The following is a 16,853-nucleotide window of genomic DNA, read 5'->3' as shown; positions in this document are numbered from 1 at the left end:
GGTCGCGAACATTTTTACGGGATGCAACATCGTTTATTTGTTTTTCCAACCGTCTTTCTGTCTTGAGCCCCCGCCAAGTTAACTTTATGGTGGACAAAAACTATGTGCGGTGGGTTACCGCGGGGTTCTCCCGTTTCCTCCCACTTTCTTCATTCCACCACCATTTCAATCATTTCTCATAATCAGCGCCTCTTTTAGCCTAAGCGGCATAACGTGGGACGTAAAACAAAGATTTCCTTTAGTTGCTTTCTGTCTTGATTACGAGCGCGAAATTTTTTACTTTTTTTTTCTTTCTTTTGATATTATTCATTTAATAGGACGGCAACACCTTTACGGGCCGCCGCGTCGTCGTTTACACTTCTTCAGCCCATATTCTTTCTGCTTGTTCGTTTTCCGGCATCTTGTTATCACCGCCCGCGGCAATGCCTATGTCTTTCATCGCTTTTTGAAGCAAATCTTTAATAAATATGCACTCTCACATTTGTACTAATATGCATACCACAGTGGATAGACTGTAACTAGGAAAGCAGAAGCCTGCATATCATATTATTTAACAGTTGAAAGTGAACTGTCATTTTAAGTTTGATTTTGATCAGATGAGTGCAGTTCAACTCGTCGACAATTGTGAAGATTCTCGAGGTTAGGGACCATCCATTTTGTGCTTTGTAATGAAAATGGCTGCAGCCAAACTTCTCTGATCTGAATGAAACTTGGCATGATGATACATCTTGACCTGCTCTACAAGTTTATTTAGTATTTTCCGTTGCGCAGGCTTTTGCTTCTCCAGGTTCTCCCATGGAACTGAGAAACGTATTCAGTCGAACTTCTGCGGTAAGTCAGTATATCATCCTGAGAAGTTTGATCGAGATAGCAGAGGTTCGACTATTCGTTTTTCAATTCCATGTGATATTACAACACGGTGAACTAAATTTATATAGAAACACTTTGATTTTGTTTTGTTTTTTGCTAGCATTAAACTGAGAAAATGTTATTCAATAGACAGAGAACACCACTCAAAGAAAAGTACATCATAAGAATATATATATGGTTGCTGTGGTTCTCGGTTTAATTTGCTAGTTAAGAAACTTGCTCTAAATAAGTACATCTTACAGGTGAAAAACTAAGCCAGGCGATAGAATTAAATATAAAGTTATACACTTTTATTTTACGTTTACTAGTGTTGGGTTACTACTGTAAAATAAGTCAGTATATATGAAAGATAACTGTATTAGGTACTATTTTCCACCGGCGGTGTATTCTTGCATAGTGTACTTAATGTTTACAAGCGGGGCGCTACTAGTATGGATGCATGACAAGTGCTATTGAAACTCGAAAACTAACTGGTTTCCACTACCCTTGCTTATACGTATACCCGCGTCGCCTTCGCTCCTGTTCACTTTGGACGCACATTCTTGCTATCGCTCAGGCCCCCAGCTTTCTCCTGTTTTGGCTCCCTTAAATAGTATTCGTGCTTTTTATTGGCCACCTGGCAAAGCACTTGTAATGATTTTACACCAGTAACTCTAAAATACATGTGTATTACTTTATTTAATTCTGTCGTCTGCAGAATTTTTTTTTTTTTCGTACAAATATGCCTTTTCATGCAGAACACTGAATTTTGCCTGTAAATTTTTGAGAATATGCTGTGACGAAACTTGAGCACCGTTCTTCTTTTCTTTCTTATCACGAGTCTTCTTTAGCCTAATGAGCACAATCATCACACGATAACGACTATTCTTTTCATTTAACTTGTAAACAAGTTGAACTAATAATAATAATTGATGTACAAAGGAGAAGTGTCCTACATATTTGAGGTAAAAAATAAAATAAATATACTTCTACTTCATCCGTGTTTACAAAGTTAAATGTTATCGATTTACAAAAAATGGTCACCTATCCACACACTGACCAGGCTCGACACTGCTTGACCATACATATTAAAACATCGGTCCCACTGAATACACAAGTAGTAAGCACATTCACATAAAAATAATTAGGATTACAGTATATAAAATGCGTTAATTAAAATAGCAAATGCCTTACCTTATCACAGGCGATCCAAAGCCACTGCACATCATCTGCTACGCACACTATATTCCTCCAATATTTCACTCACTTCCTATATCACGCAACAGAAAATATTAATAAAATTCACTTAGCAACATTTTCATTTTTAATCAACAATACGTATAACAATTAAGAATAAAATTAATTGTGAGCACATTGTTATAATTAGAATACTGTTTTTATTCGTTTACAAATATGGGATTAATATAGAGCTGGCAGCAACAATATATACAACTCATCCTGTATGTATCGTAAATCCTAACTTGAGAAGACATCTCTGACGCAAACAATGAGACAAGAAATCAAATACTATATCCGACACATTTGGGGTTTATTGAACTTCAATGTTGGAAGATACCACCTTGTCGGTAGTACAAATGTAATATCCTTACAACACGCGGAACTTTTGCCAGGCATATCTAGGAATTTGGGAAGATTAATTGATATCCTTAATGTGCAATGTATGATTATGACGCATTGTTATGTACACGCAGACGGAACCAGGACAATCTATAGATGACATTTGCACTGTGTTTGGACAATTTGTTCGCAGAAAATAACCGTTTTTGTCTATGAATACTTGAGAACATGGAAGGTATGAGATATACATTTTATGCGCAAATATTATAATACAAATCATTGTTAGTTTGGTGGATGCGTGAAAGAAAGAAAAGGAGTAGATTTTTGCAGACGTCCGGATATAAAGCGAGAACTGAGAATACGCATCTATAACATCTATTTTCTTTGTGTTAATGATATCGATGAACTAAACGGGGAAACTAAAATACAACTGTTTGCAGTATAATTCGAAGTATAGTCAAGTGCAGAGGCGTACTCACGGGGTGTCCACCGGGTGCGGACTCCTCGCAAAAGTTCCTAAGTGAACATACATTTGCAGACTTTCTCATTAAATGTAGTTATTAACAGGGAAAATATTGATGTATCATCAATATAAATCTGATCTTACACTTCATCTGTACTCTGTCTGTATCATGTTTTTGTGAAAAAGTAAGTGGAATATTTATCGTGTTTTCGAATGCAGAATAATAGTATATAGACATAGTGGCTTGTAGTATTGGAACCTTGCCCCCCGAAGCTTGGATCCCTTAGAAGAAAAAAAAATGCATGCGCGCCTGGTGAAATGGTTAACGAATTCAGTTCACTCGATGAATCGACAGATAGTAATACACATTTCGACAGATCGACAGCATTCGACAGATACAGACATATGAAAGTAGCACAAGAATTAGGCGAAAGTCCGTGCGTTTCCTCAATTCACGTAGGAAACAACAGAAAATATCAACTACCATAAAATAATCCGTATATATATTTAATTTATTTGGAATAAAATAAATATAGAAACAACCTGTTCATACATAACTACGGTAAGTGCGTTAATTGCTAACGTAAGAACAAATATGAAACAAGGCACAAAATAAAAAAGAAAAATAAAGTTAAAGGGAATAAATATTTAGGCTTGATTGTCATTCGTATTAAGAAGCTGGGTAATAAAATGTTAAAATCTACAGAAAATTATGAAATTAAATCAGGATTTGAAATAAAAGTCTATACATTGGAAGTAGGCCAGGGAGTTTGCAAGGCAGATGTGTGCGACACGCGTTACTTTATAGATTCCCTTCATTGAACTATAGTAAGCAGTACGAAGATGGTACTTTGCGTATAATCACAGGAAGGATTGAAGTTAATTACCATGGTAATATAATTATTTATTGATAAGTATTTCCATGTTAAATTATGAAAATTATAAGCACAAGGAGGGTGAAAAAGTAGTGTGACCGACTTAGCAATGACTGAAACATAAAATAGAAAAGCGAATAAAAACAAATGCCTTTTGAGTTATGTGGAATAAAGTTTCTTCTAGCCAGTAAGGAAGAATAGGATCTGGTGCATTCATTGAATACCTGAAAAAAATCGTTTATCAAAATAGAAGGAAACACACTTATCGTTGTGGCAACTACGAACTTCTGTTTACCTCAGCCCGCCTCAGCAAGTGCTTTCTATCCGGTCCGCGCTCCGTAACCAAACTCAACGCTGCCTGCTAGCGAATAAGCCCCCGGCACGCAAAAACGTGCATAAATAGTGCAAGAGACAACTTGTTAGTGAATTTTTACATAAAAATCCACGTAATCCCAACCCGCAGCGGTCCTTTCAAGGGCCACGGCGAACATTAAATAGAGTCAGACTCTCATTCTACATCACCAACAGCACAATAGCAGATCCACCAAGTGCAATACCAGTGTTCAGCCCCCACCAGTGATAACCCCCCCCCCAAAATAGCCAGCCCCCCACAACTTTCATCCCCCTCGCCCCCCCTAAAAACAGAGAGATGACGAAAACCACGCCAACAGGGCAGACAGGATCAGCATCAGGGACCGCACCCACTGAACCCCCCATCAGAAAACCCCCCAGTTCAACCCCCATGGCCACCCTGACTAACCAACTGAAATCCATGCGGTTCAGCAATATTGGTGCTGTACAGAAAAGAAGAACCAAGCCTAAACTCATACCAGTCAGCATAGACGAGCTACAAGAGGCGGCCAACCCCAGCGTTGCCCCCCCACAACACCACTCCACGACTGATAGTGCAGAAACACAGTCTGCCCCAGCCCCCCCCCAGACTCAAGACCAAGACAACCTCATTGACATGGGGAACTACTCAGACGAGGACTGCAACCGAGAATCAGACAATGACTTCAAGCAAGCTAAGAAGAGAGCCCGCCGGCAAGAAGCCACCAACATCCCCTCCCTGATACAATTCAGGAACCAATTCTCGCCCCTAGCAGACGAATGCCCCGACGACCCCCAGACAGAACACGACACAGACGAGACAAATGAGCAAGCAAACACATTTTCCAAGAAACATATACCTCCTCTTCACATCTATGGTGTGGAAAAAGTGTATAATTTTACAAGAACTGTATCAGCCATCTGTGCCGCCCCCCCCAAAGTGGACAGCCACGGAAAAGATTATATCACATTTCGATGTGCCACACTCAGTGACTTCGAAAAGATTGAAACATATTGCCAACAAACCGGTCGCTCCTATGCAACAGAGACCCCGAAGCGAGACCGTCCCTTCAAGGTGGTAATAAGGAAACTACCCATAGACACCGACCCAAATGACATACACCAAGACCTATTGGACCTTGACTATCCAGTCAAATCTGTGACACAACTCCGGGGGAGGAGTGGCCCTGACGGTGAGAAGCCCCTCTTCCCACTATTCCTGGTTTCTCTTGTCAAGACCCCAGGAGTATCGCAAATATATGAACTGAAACACCTCATAAGCTACCGGGTAGTGGTGGAAGCGTACAGGGGACAAAGTGTACTTCAGTGTTACCGGTGCCAGCGCGTAGGACATTCGCAACGAACGTGCTGCGCCGCACCAAGATGTGTTAAATGCGATCAGGGACACCTCAGCACATTGTGCCCGAAGACAAATAGAGAAACTCCACCGAAGTGCACCAATTGTGGTGGGGATCACCCAGCGAACTATCAGGGGTGTCCGACACTAAAGGCAGCCAGAGCAAGAAGAACTCAACAAAGATCAAAACCCGAGCCACCTCCCCCCAACCCTACCAGTGATACCACAAACAAGAGCACTCCAACTCAGAACCCACCGAGACGACGGAACTACGCCGGAGCACTCAACAGCGACCCCAAGCCACCCACCCCCAACCGAGGACAGACGAAAGACAAAGCCAACAAGAACGAGACAGGTGACCAAACCACAGACCAGACAAACGACACCAAACCATCAGCAGACACAACCTCCATCATGGACATGATCAGGGAGATCAAAGACCTGTTCCAAGGGCTCAACCTGAGGACGTTCCTGGAGAAGATCAAGACGGGGCTGAGGAAGATAGCTGAAGCAACTGATCCGGTCACCAGGATCACAACCATGTTCGAAGTCATCGCAACCCTGGTTGATGATGGTACGGACTAGGCCGACAATCTCCCGTGACCTCAGGGTCGTCCATTGGAATGCGGAGGGAATCCGCACACAAAAACACACCCTCGAAGATTTCCTTCAGAGAGAAAGAGTTGACATCGCCCTTATCTCAGAAACACTCCTCAAACCTCCAATCCTCTTCAACCTCAAAAACTATACAGTTCACCGAACCGACCGCCCAGGGGCCACCACCAAGGGCGGTACAGCAATCATCATCAAGAATCACCTTCCCCACGATCTCCTTCCTCCCCTCCAACTCCAATCCCTTGAGGTCACGGGCATCACACTCCATTCACCTGAGGGTCCGGTCAAGATCTTTGCAGCCTACAGGTCCCCAAACACCCGACTGGAGCCGCAGGATCTCAGAATACTACGCCAGCAAGGACAGAAGATACTAATTGGGGGAGACCTCAATTGTAAACATCCTGAATGGAACTCGAGGACAACTAACGAGAATGGCAACATCCTACACAGGGCCCTCAGGCACATCGATCTGCTCCCGGCCGCACCGAACGAACCAACCCACTACCCCCGCAATGGAGGAAGACCAGACGTACTGGACATGGTACTTACCGCCAACCTCGCTCTCCTGGAAGGACCAACAGTCATCCACGATCTGAAATCAGATCACATACCAGTGATTCAGACACTCGCCATCCGCCACCATCTGAAGAACTCCGAACTCCCGAACATCACCACCACCAACTGGCAATACTTCAGGCAGCTGCTGGCAGAAACAGTTAACCCTCGGCTCCCCGTGAACAGCCCAGAGACCATAGACGAGACAGTGACCACCATCACCTCCCAAATCCAAAATGCACTCAGACTAGCCACGACTACCAACCCCACACGACTCCCAACTCCACCACCCGAAGAGCAACGCACAACAGTCCTGATTCACCTCAAGCGCTGGGCCAGAAAGCAGTGGCAACGCACCCGCCACCCCAACTTCAAGCAACTGTGGAACAGCCTCACCACCAGGGTTAAAAAGAGACTGCTACGGCTAAAACTACAGGCTTGGAACCAGCGACTGCAGGAACTAGACTCTCCCAACCGGGACTTCTGGCGGCTGGTGAGAGGATTCACCAAACCATCCTCAGGACCTCGGAACTACCCCCTACAGGGACCCCAAGGACCACTGTATGAAGCCCAAGAACAAGCTGACTTGTTTGCCGAAACGCTCGAAGGCATCCTGCAGACAAACAACATCCAAACTCCACAGGAAACCGAAGACGCAGTCAGGCACACCCTGGAAGAAGCAGACCTGGACGATCCTACGCCTCCAACCGCTTTCACCACCCCTAGAGAAATCCAACAAACCATCAAGAGACTGAACCTGCACCGCGCTTCCGGACCCGACAGGATAACACCAGCTGCACTCCGAAACATACCCCGCAAGGCCCTGGTTCTGCTCTGTAGAATCTTCAACGGAATCATGACTACAGGCTACTTCCCGCAGGCATGGAAGCAGGCGAGAATAGTGATGATCCCTAAACCAGGAACTACTCGGTCCAACCCAAACAACTATCGCCCGATCAGTCTCCTTTCGCATACCAGCAAGGTATTCGAACGAATCTTTCAAAGGAGACTGAAGCAGCACATAGATGATCACCAGCTACTACCCGATCACCAGTACGGATTCAGATCTGGACACAGCGCAGAACAACAACTGGTCCGAGTAGTGGAAATAATCACGTCCAGGTTTAACGACGGAGGCCACACGTTGGGGGTCTTCCTAGACATAGAAAAGGCCTTCGACAGGGTGTGGCACGAAGGGCTCATTCACAAGCTCTATCTCCAAGCCCTTCCACACTACATGATCCGAGTCATCGCCTCCTACCTGTATCAGAGGTCATTCTACGTCTCCCACGCAGGGCAGCAATCTCCCCCTCATACGATCCATGCAGGAGTCCCACAAGGCTCCTGCATCTCACCCATCCTGTACGCATTGTACACCAATGACATTCCTACCACCCTGAACACCTCCATCGCAACCTTTGCAGACGACACCGCCATATTTGCAAGTCACGGAAACGAGAGATATGCCTCAACATATCTCAGGCGCCATCTACAACTGCTTGACAGCTGGACCCAACAATGGAAGATCAAAGTTAACGCAAGGAAGACAGCCATTGTCGACTTTACGAAAAACCGCAAACGGACACCAGTGCGACTCCACCTAGATGGCCATCCGCTAACGGAAGTCGAACAAACAAAGTACCTCGGGGTCCAGCTCGATCGAAAACTCACCTTTGGAACACACTTGACAACAGTAACGAAGAAGGCAATGCAAAGGTTCCTGGCACTCCTACCCATTCTCCTGTCCCCATCCCTAACTCACAAGACAAGGAAACACGTCTACGAGATGAGTATCCGCCCTATCCTCCTGTACGCACACCCTGCGTGGCAACATGCAGCAAGAACTACACTCCGCCAACTGCAAGTCCTGCAGAACAGGGCAGCCAGGGCCATCACGGGTCATTCAATGGACACCAGGGTGCAGCAAATTCACGAAGACTTGGACCTTCCCCTTCTGGAGGACGTTCGAAGAAAAAGAAGTGCAAAATTCTGGAGAAGCATCAGAACCTCTCCTCACCCACATGTGCAAGCAATTGGAACAACGCAGCCCAGAAGACAAATCTATAGGATGCCCCAACCGCCCGACTGATCAGGATAAGTAACTGAACACCGGAGGACGCGACAGCTGCGACTCCGCAACACAACCAACATCTGACCACCTCACCAACAGCCAATCACAATCAAAGAACGAAGGCATGGGCTTCGGCCCGAAACTTCTCACAGAGGCAACAAGCCTGAGAGGAACAAGACTGAGACTGAGACTAGCGAAAATTTCATTCTTCAGTATCGTTGAGTTTATTGCAGAAAGCAATGGCAGATACGGCATCAGCACCTGCAGCCCCGGCACAGGCTTCTCCTAAGAAGTCTGCAAAGCCTAAGAAACCAAAAACAACACCTTCTCATCCAAGAACATCAGAAATGGTGAACAACGCCATCAAGAATTTGAAGGAAAGGGGAGGAAGTTCACTGCAAGCTATTAAGAAATACATCTCTCAGAACTACAAAGTGGATGCCGAGAAGCTTGCTCCATTTATCAAGAAATACTTGAGAAGTGCAGTTGCTTCTGGGTCTTTGGTTCAGACCAAGGGAAAAGGTGCATCTGGATCGTTTAAGCTTAGTGCTTCATCGCTGAAGGAGAAGCCTGAAGGTGGATCTTCAACCAAGGCGAAACGATCAGCATCAAAGGAGAAGAAGCCTGCGAAAAAGCCAGCAGCTAAACGTCCCAAGAAGACTGGTGAAAAGAAAAAGGCTGCTGCTCCCAAACCTAAGAAATCACCATCTAAAGTGAAGAAGGCAAAAACTCCCAAGAAGCCAAAGGCCCCGAAGCCAAAGAAGGCTACAGCAAAACCGAAAAGTGCTAAGAAGGCTGCACCAAAGAAGAAGTAAATGTGTCAGTAAATCATCTGACATTTTAAAACGGCTCTTTTTAGAGCCATCAAATACTTTGAGAAGAGTAAAATTGTGCTTTTCCTATCATTATCACATGTTCATTCATAGCAATGTATAGTATACACGCAAGGGACTTTGAGTTTTCTTTTTAACCGAAGCACTTCTTGATGTAAGTGCTTTATAACAGAGGGGAATTGAGGGTGGGGAAAGAAAGCTTTCACGGGTGTCAAGAATGGTGTACTCGAAAAAAAATGGGGAACACATTACGTAATGTCAATTTGTGATCACTTACTTTTTCCTTGTTCCTATCTTCAAGTAGCGAAACAGTACAGAAAACGCACTTAATGCATTTGTTAGAAAAACTTTTGCAGGCTGACTGGGTTCGATTCTCGGTGGGAGCTCAAATGTTTCGCATTGCACGTTAATAAGTAGGTCCACGTTTGAAACAGCCTTGCTGCTGAAAGGGACACTAAACTAAAATCAACTCTTTTCAAGGCTGGGGTGAAAGAAATGTTCGAACTTATTACAACTCGTGAAAGTGAAGTAGACTATGTTTCAATTTAACGTCGTACTATTATGATTTTTATGATAAAGGAGACGGGTGATTACGCCTAATGAATGATGGAAATACTGGTGTAATGAGAAAGTGTTAGGAAAAGGGAACACGCTAATAACCACGGATACCGTCTTATAATTCGTAATATTGCTATAAAGAAAAATAGTAACACCAGCAGAAATGTAGGTGTACAATTGAACTGATGTTAAGTACAAACAGACACTTAAAGAAAGTTTAGTTTAACGTTTGCATTCAACAGCAGCGACCTCTGACAAAATAATATTACTTTTGCTACCTTGGAAGAAGTACATATTTCGCCTGCGAGTTCTATCAGATTAATAACGTTGAGAAGGGCAAACAGTGGTTGAATCGAAGTTAAGTTATGCAACATATGGCAAAATCGAACCCTTGACCACATAAAACGAAGATAATCAATCGGTAAACATAGGGGAAAACTAAAGAATATACTTGAAAGATAGGATGATATACGAAACGACAGGAAAACGAAGGTAGATGTATTAACTATGCAACATACGGCGTGAGAATTTAAAAAAAAAAGATAACAAGTATGGACAAGATCCTTGTTAGGATAACAGCATCTCTAAGTAGTGTATTGGTCCTAAAAAGGACCGTTTTTGAACTCAGTGCCAGAACTTCAAACTTAAGCACGTTCCCCACGGATGCGGCGAGCAAGCTGAATGTCCTTAGGCATGATTGTGACTCTCTTTGCGTGAATAGCACACAAGTTGGTGTCTTCGAAAAGCCCTACAAGGTAAGCTTCACTTGCCTCCTGTAAAGCCATGACAGCTGAGCTTTGGAAGCGAAGATCTGTCTTGAAATCTTGTGCAATTTCTCGGACGAGTCGTTGGAAGGGCAGCTTGCGGATGAGCAATTCAGTGCTCTTCTGGTAACGACGAATTTCTCGGAGAGCCACAGTACCAGGCCTGTAACGATGGGGCTTTTTCACTCCACCGGTAGCTGGAGCACTCTTTCTTGCAGCTTTGGTGGCAAGCTGCTTTCGAGGAGCTTTGCCTCCAGTAGATTTCCTAGCTGTCTGCTTGGTACGTGCCATTGCAACTGTCACGACTTGTTTCAAATAATTGCGCGCTGAATGAAGTCAAGTTATATAAAGAGCAAAACCGTTAAATCAAGCTATTTCTCATTGGATAAAGTCAGTCGAAAAGGACAGTTCTCATTGGCTTAGACACGTTTTGTGTTTTTCCTCCGTGCTTTCCCTGCATGATCGAAGGAACAAAACCACGAGTCTTGGGCTGCTTGGGCTTGTATTTCTCGTGTGTGGTGAGCGAAGCAGTAACATATCGAAATGACAGGACGTGGAAAAGGAGGCAAGGGTCTTGGCAAAGGAGGTGCCAAGCGCCACCGTAAAGTTCTTCGTGACAACATCCAGGGTATCACCAAACCCGCTATTAGGCGTCTTGCTCGCCGTGGTGGTGTGAAGCGTATCTCTGGTCTCATTTATGAAGAGACCCGAGGAGTATTGAAAGTATTCCTGGAGAACGTAATCAGAGATGCTGTTACATACACAGAACACGCCAAGAGGAAGACAGTGACAGCTATGGATGTTGTGTATGCCTTGAAGAGGCAAGGAAGAACCCTGTACGGTTTCGGAGGTTAAGTTGGGGTTCCTCCTATTTTGGATATAAAATTGGCATAAACGGCTCTTTTCAGAGCCAACAAATTTATATAAAGGGAAAGATTTACTTTGTGCGATTTTCTGTTAGATTATAAGAATTCGTGTAACTACATTAAAGCCTTTTGATGCACACTAAATTACAGACGTAGAGAGATTAATTTGAGAAAATCATACGTTTTTTTTTACATTATGTACGTTCATGTATACGTATTCATATCATGTAGCAGTATTAATGCTGGAGAAGGGGTTCTGGTTGGAAATTGGCGATTTGTTGGAAGTAGCGAGCATGAGAGATGCGAAACGCAAGTCGGAATTTCTGTTCTGACAGTAGGATGTACGTATAGAGGCTTATACAACTTCTATACTGTGCTGTGAGGGGCGAATAATGCGTTAGAAACCTGAATCTTGTCCTTTATCTTGTTTACGTGGTCTTGGGTTCGATTTCTTTCTTTTGCGGTAGTGTCTATTGTGATTTACATGTAAATTAATGACACTTCGTAGCGGGTTACTAAAATAAAGAGTAATACAAATATGAGATGTAGGTTAATGCATTGTATACTTCACATTATTTACTAAAGAAAGGCAGTAGTTACAAGAAACCTAGGCTCGCTCGTTGGGCACAGTAGCAAATGAGTTCTGAGATCAGAGAATAAGAGTAGTTGCGTATTACAAACCATATACATATAACACATATCACACAAATATGAATATCGACCTTGCAAAGAATAAATCGTACTTAAGTGTGCATTTAATGTCATTACTATGTTGCAAAAGAAATTTAGGAAAGTTTTCTGATCCGCTCTGTTCATGATGTCATTGGGGCATAGTAATGAACAATAATAAATGTCGAGAACATATTGAACAGAGTAATTTCAGCCAAGCCAACGCAAGAGAGAAACATGAGTGCTTTAAGAATGTTGGAAATTCCTTTGTCTAGCATGAAGTACATGAGAATATGTGGTATGAGGTTTTCTTCCATTGCTGAGAATCTGGGCTCGACTGTCCTGTCCTCTGGGTAATATGAGCCCGATGTACGCAAATATCAAAAAAATGTAGCTAGCGACAATACAAAAGGTAATGATCTTATAATTAATAATGTAGTGGGAACTAAGCACATCGCTGTTTGGAGTATTCTAAAGTTAGTGTGACTTCCTATGGGCTTCAATTACGATCGACGACTACACATATACTAATTAATCGAATAGCAGCGAGAATTTCGAATGAAACTAAGCAACTATCTCAGACACTTTTGATGAGTCTGTATATCGAAAACAATTCATTTCAATCGTAAATCTCCTCTATAAAGGGGTTTGTGGCCCTCATAAGGGCCGATTTGTATGAGATATAGGTCTTACATTTATGCCTTCTTCTCAGTTTTCTTGGGCAGAAGTACAGCTTGAATGTTGGGCAAAACACCACCCTGAGCGATTGTAACTCCAGACAACAACTTGTTTAATTCCTCGTCGTTACGGATAGCTAACTGCAGATGACGTGGAATAATCCTAGTCTTCTTGTTGTCACGAGCAGCGTTGCCTGCCAACTCAAGAACTTCAGCTGCCAGGTATTCCATGACTGCAGCCAAATACACGGGAGCGCCAGCACCAACTCGTTCGGCATAGTTACCCTTTCGCAAAAGACGATGGATTCTGCCTACTGGGAATTGAAGGCCAGCCCTGCTGGAGCGGGACTTGCTCTTTCCCTTGACTTTTCCACCTTTGCCGCGACCAGACATTGTTCAATATTCTTTCGTAATAAGATGAGAGGAAAAATTGCGGCCTCCCATGAATCAAGTCAGTTTTGTTACTACTTCAAGCGTGCACCCGAGTGCATCAAATGAAAAGCAAGGCAGTTGGCGCGAATTGAAACACGTACTGTAATTTAAATGAAGTCGATAAATCGGCGGACACATCTAATTTTGCTGAACGAGTGAGTCATCATGCCACCAAAAACTAGCGGAAAGGCTGCAAAGAAGGCTGGTAAAGCCCAAAAGAATATCTCCAAGGGAGATAAGAAGAAGAAGAGGAGGAGGAAGGAGAGCTATGCCATTTACATCTACAAAGTTTTGAAGCAAGTGCATCCTGACACTGGCATATCTAGCAAAGCTATGAGTATCATGAACAGCTTTGTTAATGACATCTTCGAGCGTATTGCTGCTGAAGCTTCTCGTTTGGCCCATTACAATAAGCGGTCAACTATCACCAGCCGGGAAATCCAAACAGCTGTGCGCCTTCTTTTGCCTGGTGAACTTGCCAAGCACGCTGTAAGTGAGGGTACGAAGGCTGTTACCAAGTACACAAGCTCTAAGTAAAAATCTTCTTCAAGATTTTTCATTTCAAACGGTCCTTGTCAGGACCAACACATTATTCGAAAGAGTTAAATCACGAAATTTGCTTCATTCTGTTATGTAGAAACACGTTGAAATCCAATTTCTATATGCTGTTAGTAAAAAAGTAAAGCACATAGCGGAGATGTGTCGTGCTTGTATACGAAAGGCATTTACTCGCCGGAGATCTACACTTAGTCATAATAATTTACTTTTAAAAAGTGGTAATACATTCCGTGTTAAGTATAGTAGTAGGTGCACACGGATCGGAAATCAGGTTATTTTAATGTGCCGTGCAAATAAACAGGCTGTTAGTGTAAGAAATAGTGGGTATAACGCTTAGAATATCGATTAATCGCTATGAAATAATGTTGATAAATTATCTCTTGAAAGTACTATAAAATTAATGTTTCTAGTATTTTCGTACTTGAAGGATAATGAAATTTGAAAAAGAGATGCCAACAGCACCTGGTGTTCCCAGGCGGTCACCCATCCAAGTACTGACCAGGCCCGATGCTGCTTGACTTCGGTGATCGGACGAGAACCGGTATATTCAGCATGGTATGGCCGTTGGCGAATGCATATGGCTTCGAGTGAGTTATTGTAGCTACGTAGGTTTGTCGGTGAATACTCAAAAAGACCAGCGCGTGGAAAGCGTTGCTAATTGTTTTAAGTAATGCATGATTACGAAATTATCGTGGTGAACGATGTGAGAATATTCGTCTTTGTGAAAAACAAAATTAGAAAAAGTATACCAACAGCACCTGGTGTTCCCAGGCGGTCACCCATCCAAGTACTGACCAGGCCCGATGCTGCTTGACTTCGGTGATCGGACGAGAACCGGTATATTCAGCATGGTATGGCCGTTGGCAACTACCTTTTCTTCAATGTCCTGTTAAGGAAGTATGTTTTAAGTAAGAATTGACATTATTAACTATAAAGGCAAGCATATTAACGTCGTTAACATTACTTGGAATATACTAATATTCGAATAAATATTTGAATGTTCGAATGATGAGTGATTCGGATGTTCATAGTGCCACTGTGTCCTATCGAGTTTACTATCACGAACCACGTATGAAATTGTATATAAATAAATAAAAATAAATCCTTTATTAAGTATTGATTACAGGAAAAAGGCAAACTTACATTCTTTAATGTACACAATGAAATGTATGAAAGATATTTTTAAGATATGTTTCACTTACCCTTTATAACGCAAGGTAGTTTTCAGTGTAGCATTCTCTTCAGCTGCGAGATAACGTAAGGCAGATGATCATTCAGTCGTGAAGCACTAAAATGTAATATACATTTTAACTATTATCGATAAGAATTATTTACTGCAGGGATGCAAATAAAGTGAGGCAAATTAGTAAATAAAAACCGATACTGTAACTGATAATATAATTAGTTGTATCTGTATTAGTTGTATATACAGTAATCGCACGATTATCCGCGGAGTTGGATGTTGGCATAATCGCGCATAATCAGCAGTATGAGCAGAAAAGGGAAATGAAATGAAATATTTAGATTTACGTCGCATACTTATACCGGTTACGCTAAAGGAGACGGTGATGATGAGTACTGAATGAAGAAAGTGGGAGGAAACGGGAGAAACCCGAGAAAACCCATGAGCACGGTCTTTATGCACGACAAAGTTCACACGGCACGAGCTGGGATTGAATCAGGGACCCCAAGCACCGGAGGCCAAAAAACGGACAAAAAGTCTTTCGTGCAACTTTCGTTTTCGGTAAAAAGTTTACACATAATTTAGAAAGAGTAGTTTTCTGGTCTTTTTATTTCACAAGTTGGTTCATGTCTATATTTTTTACATGCATAAAAAATTTTTCAACTCCCTTGCTTATTTCCTGTTAAAGACCTCTACCTCTGATTGTATTTTTTGCACATATTCTTATTGTTTTCAGACAACATTTCTAAAAGCGTAATTTATCGTCAGCAAGAAAAGAAAAGGAAAGCCTCGGATAGTGGAATGTGTACTGTATATATATATATATATATATATATATATATATATATATATACGTATTAGTATATAGTTTTATTTTATACGTCTCCTATTATTACACAATGTGCAGATATTGTCAAAGCGCAAGTAAATATGTATAACTCCCCGTTCTGCACTTAATAACTTGAAAGAAGTTCGGGGAAGGTAGTGTAACAGAAAGTGCAAACAGAAATGAGGGTTTAAAGGCATTTAATATTATTCCGTAGTAGTATGATTTTTTGTAAAAAAAAAAATATATATATATATATATATATATATATATATATATCTAAACATACATATTCAATGATATAGTAAGAGGTTAGCAGCACTGATAGAACTGCAGAAAGTACAAAACCGTTAATAAGAAAGAGAGAGAGATGGTGGCCGCTTTTGTGCTTTTCATTGGCTAATTCCGAATTGCGCGCGAATACGTACGAGATTTCTTTCTTTTTCCTCTTCGCAGCCCAGATGTTGCCAATTAGAAGTTTTTAGTACTACATTTGTATGAAAATGTTGCCTTTAAGAAATGTGGTTTGCATACAGAGAAAAGAGCAAAATGAATATTTACCTTAGTGGGCATGAAAAAAGACGAAACATTTTGCAAGATGGACACACGAACTTCCTTAATGCAGGCGTTCAGTACATTATTGTAAAGAAAAAAACACTAAAAAGAATTACTTCAATATCCCTAGCAACATTCAACAATTCATAGAGAAAAATCTTTATTTTGAGAACAATGGAAAACTATGTAATTGTAGATAACTACTAAATTTAATGATTAAGGAAAACGTTTAGGCCCGG

The 16,853-nt window shown here is 42.1% G+C and overlaps 2 non-coding genes across 2 annotated transcripts; both read right to left on the bottom strand.

Annotated features, from left to right (window-relative positions):
* Positions 1-14,500: 14,500 nt before the first annotated feature.
* On the bottom strand, positions 14,501-14,619 carry LOC145677714 (5S ribosomal RNA). Its single transcript, XR_014129955.1, has one exon. It is a non-coding gene; the product is annotated as a 5S ribosomal RNA (ribosomal RNA).
* Positions 14,620-14,796: 177 nt separating this feature from the next.
* LOC145677718 (5S ribosomal RNA) lies at positions 14,797-14,915 on the bottom strand. The gene has a single exon (XR_014129959.1). It is a non-coding gene; the product is annotated as a 5S ribosomal RNA (ribosomal RNA).
* Between the last annotated feature and the right edge of the window lie 1,938 nt (positions 14,916-16,853).

The sequence above is a fragment of the Thermobia domestica genome, unplaced genomic scaffold (assembly GCF_964235325.1).
Source record: "Thermobia domestica unplaced genomic scaffold, izTheDome1.hap1.1 HAP1_SCAFFOLD_1273, whole genome shotgun sequence".
Classification (NCBI taxonomy): domain Eukaryota; kingdom Metazoa; phylum Arthropoda; class Insecta; order Zygentoma; family Lepismatidae; genus Thermobia; species Thermobia domestica.
This window is presented reverse-complemented; position numbering and strand designations above follow the sequence as displayed.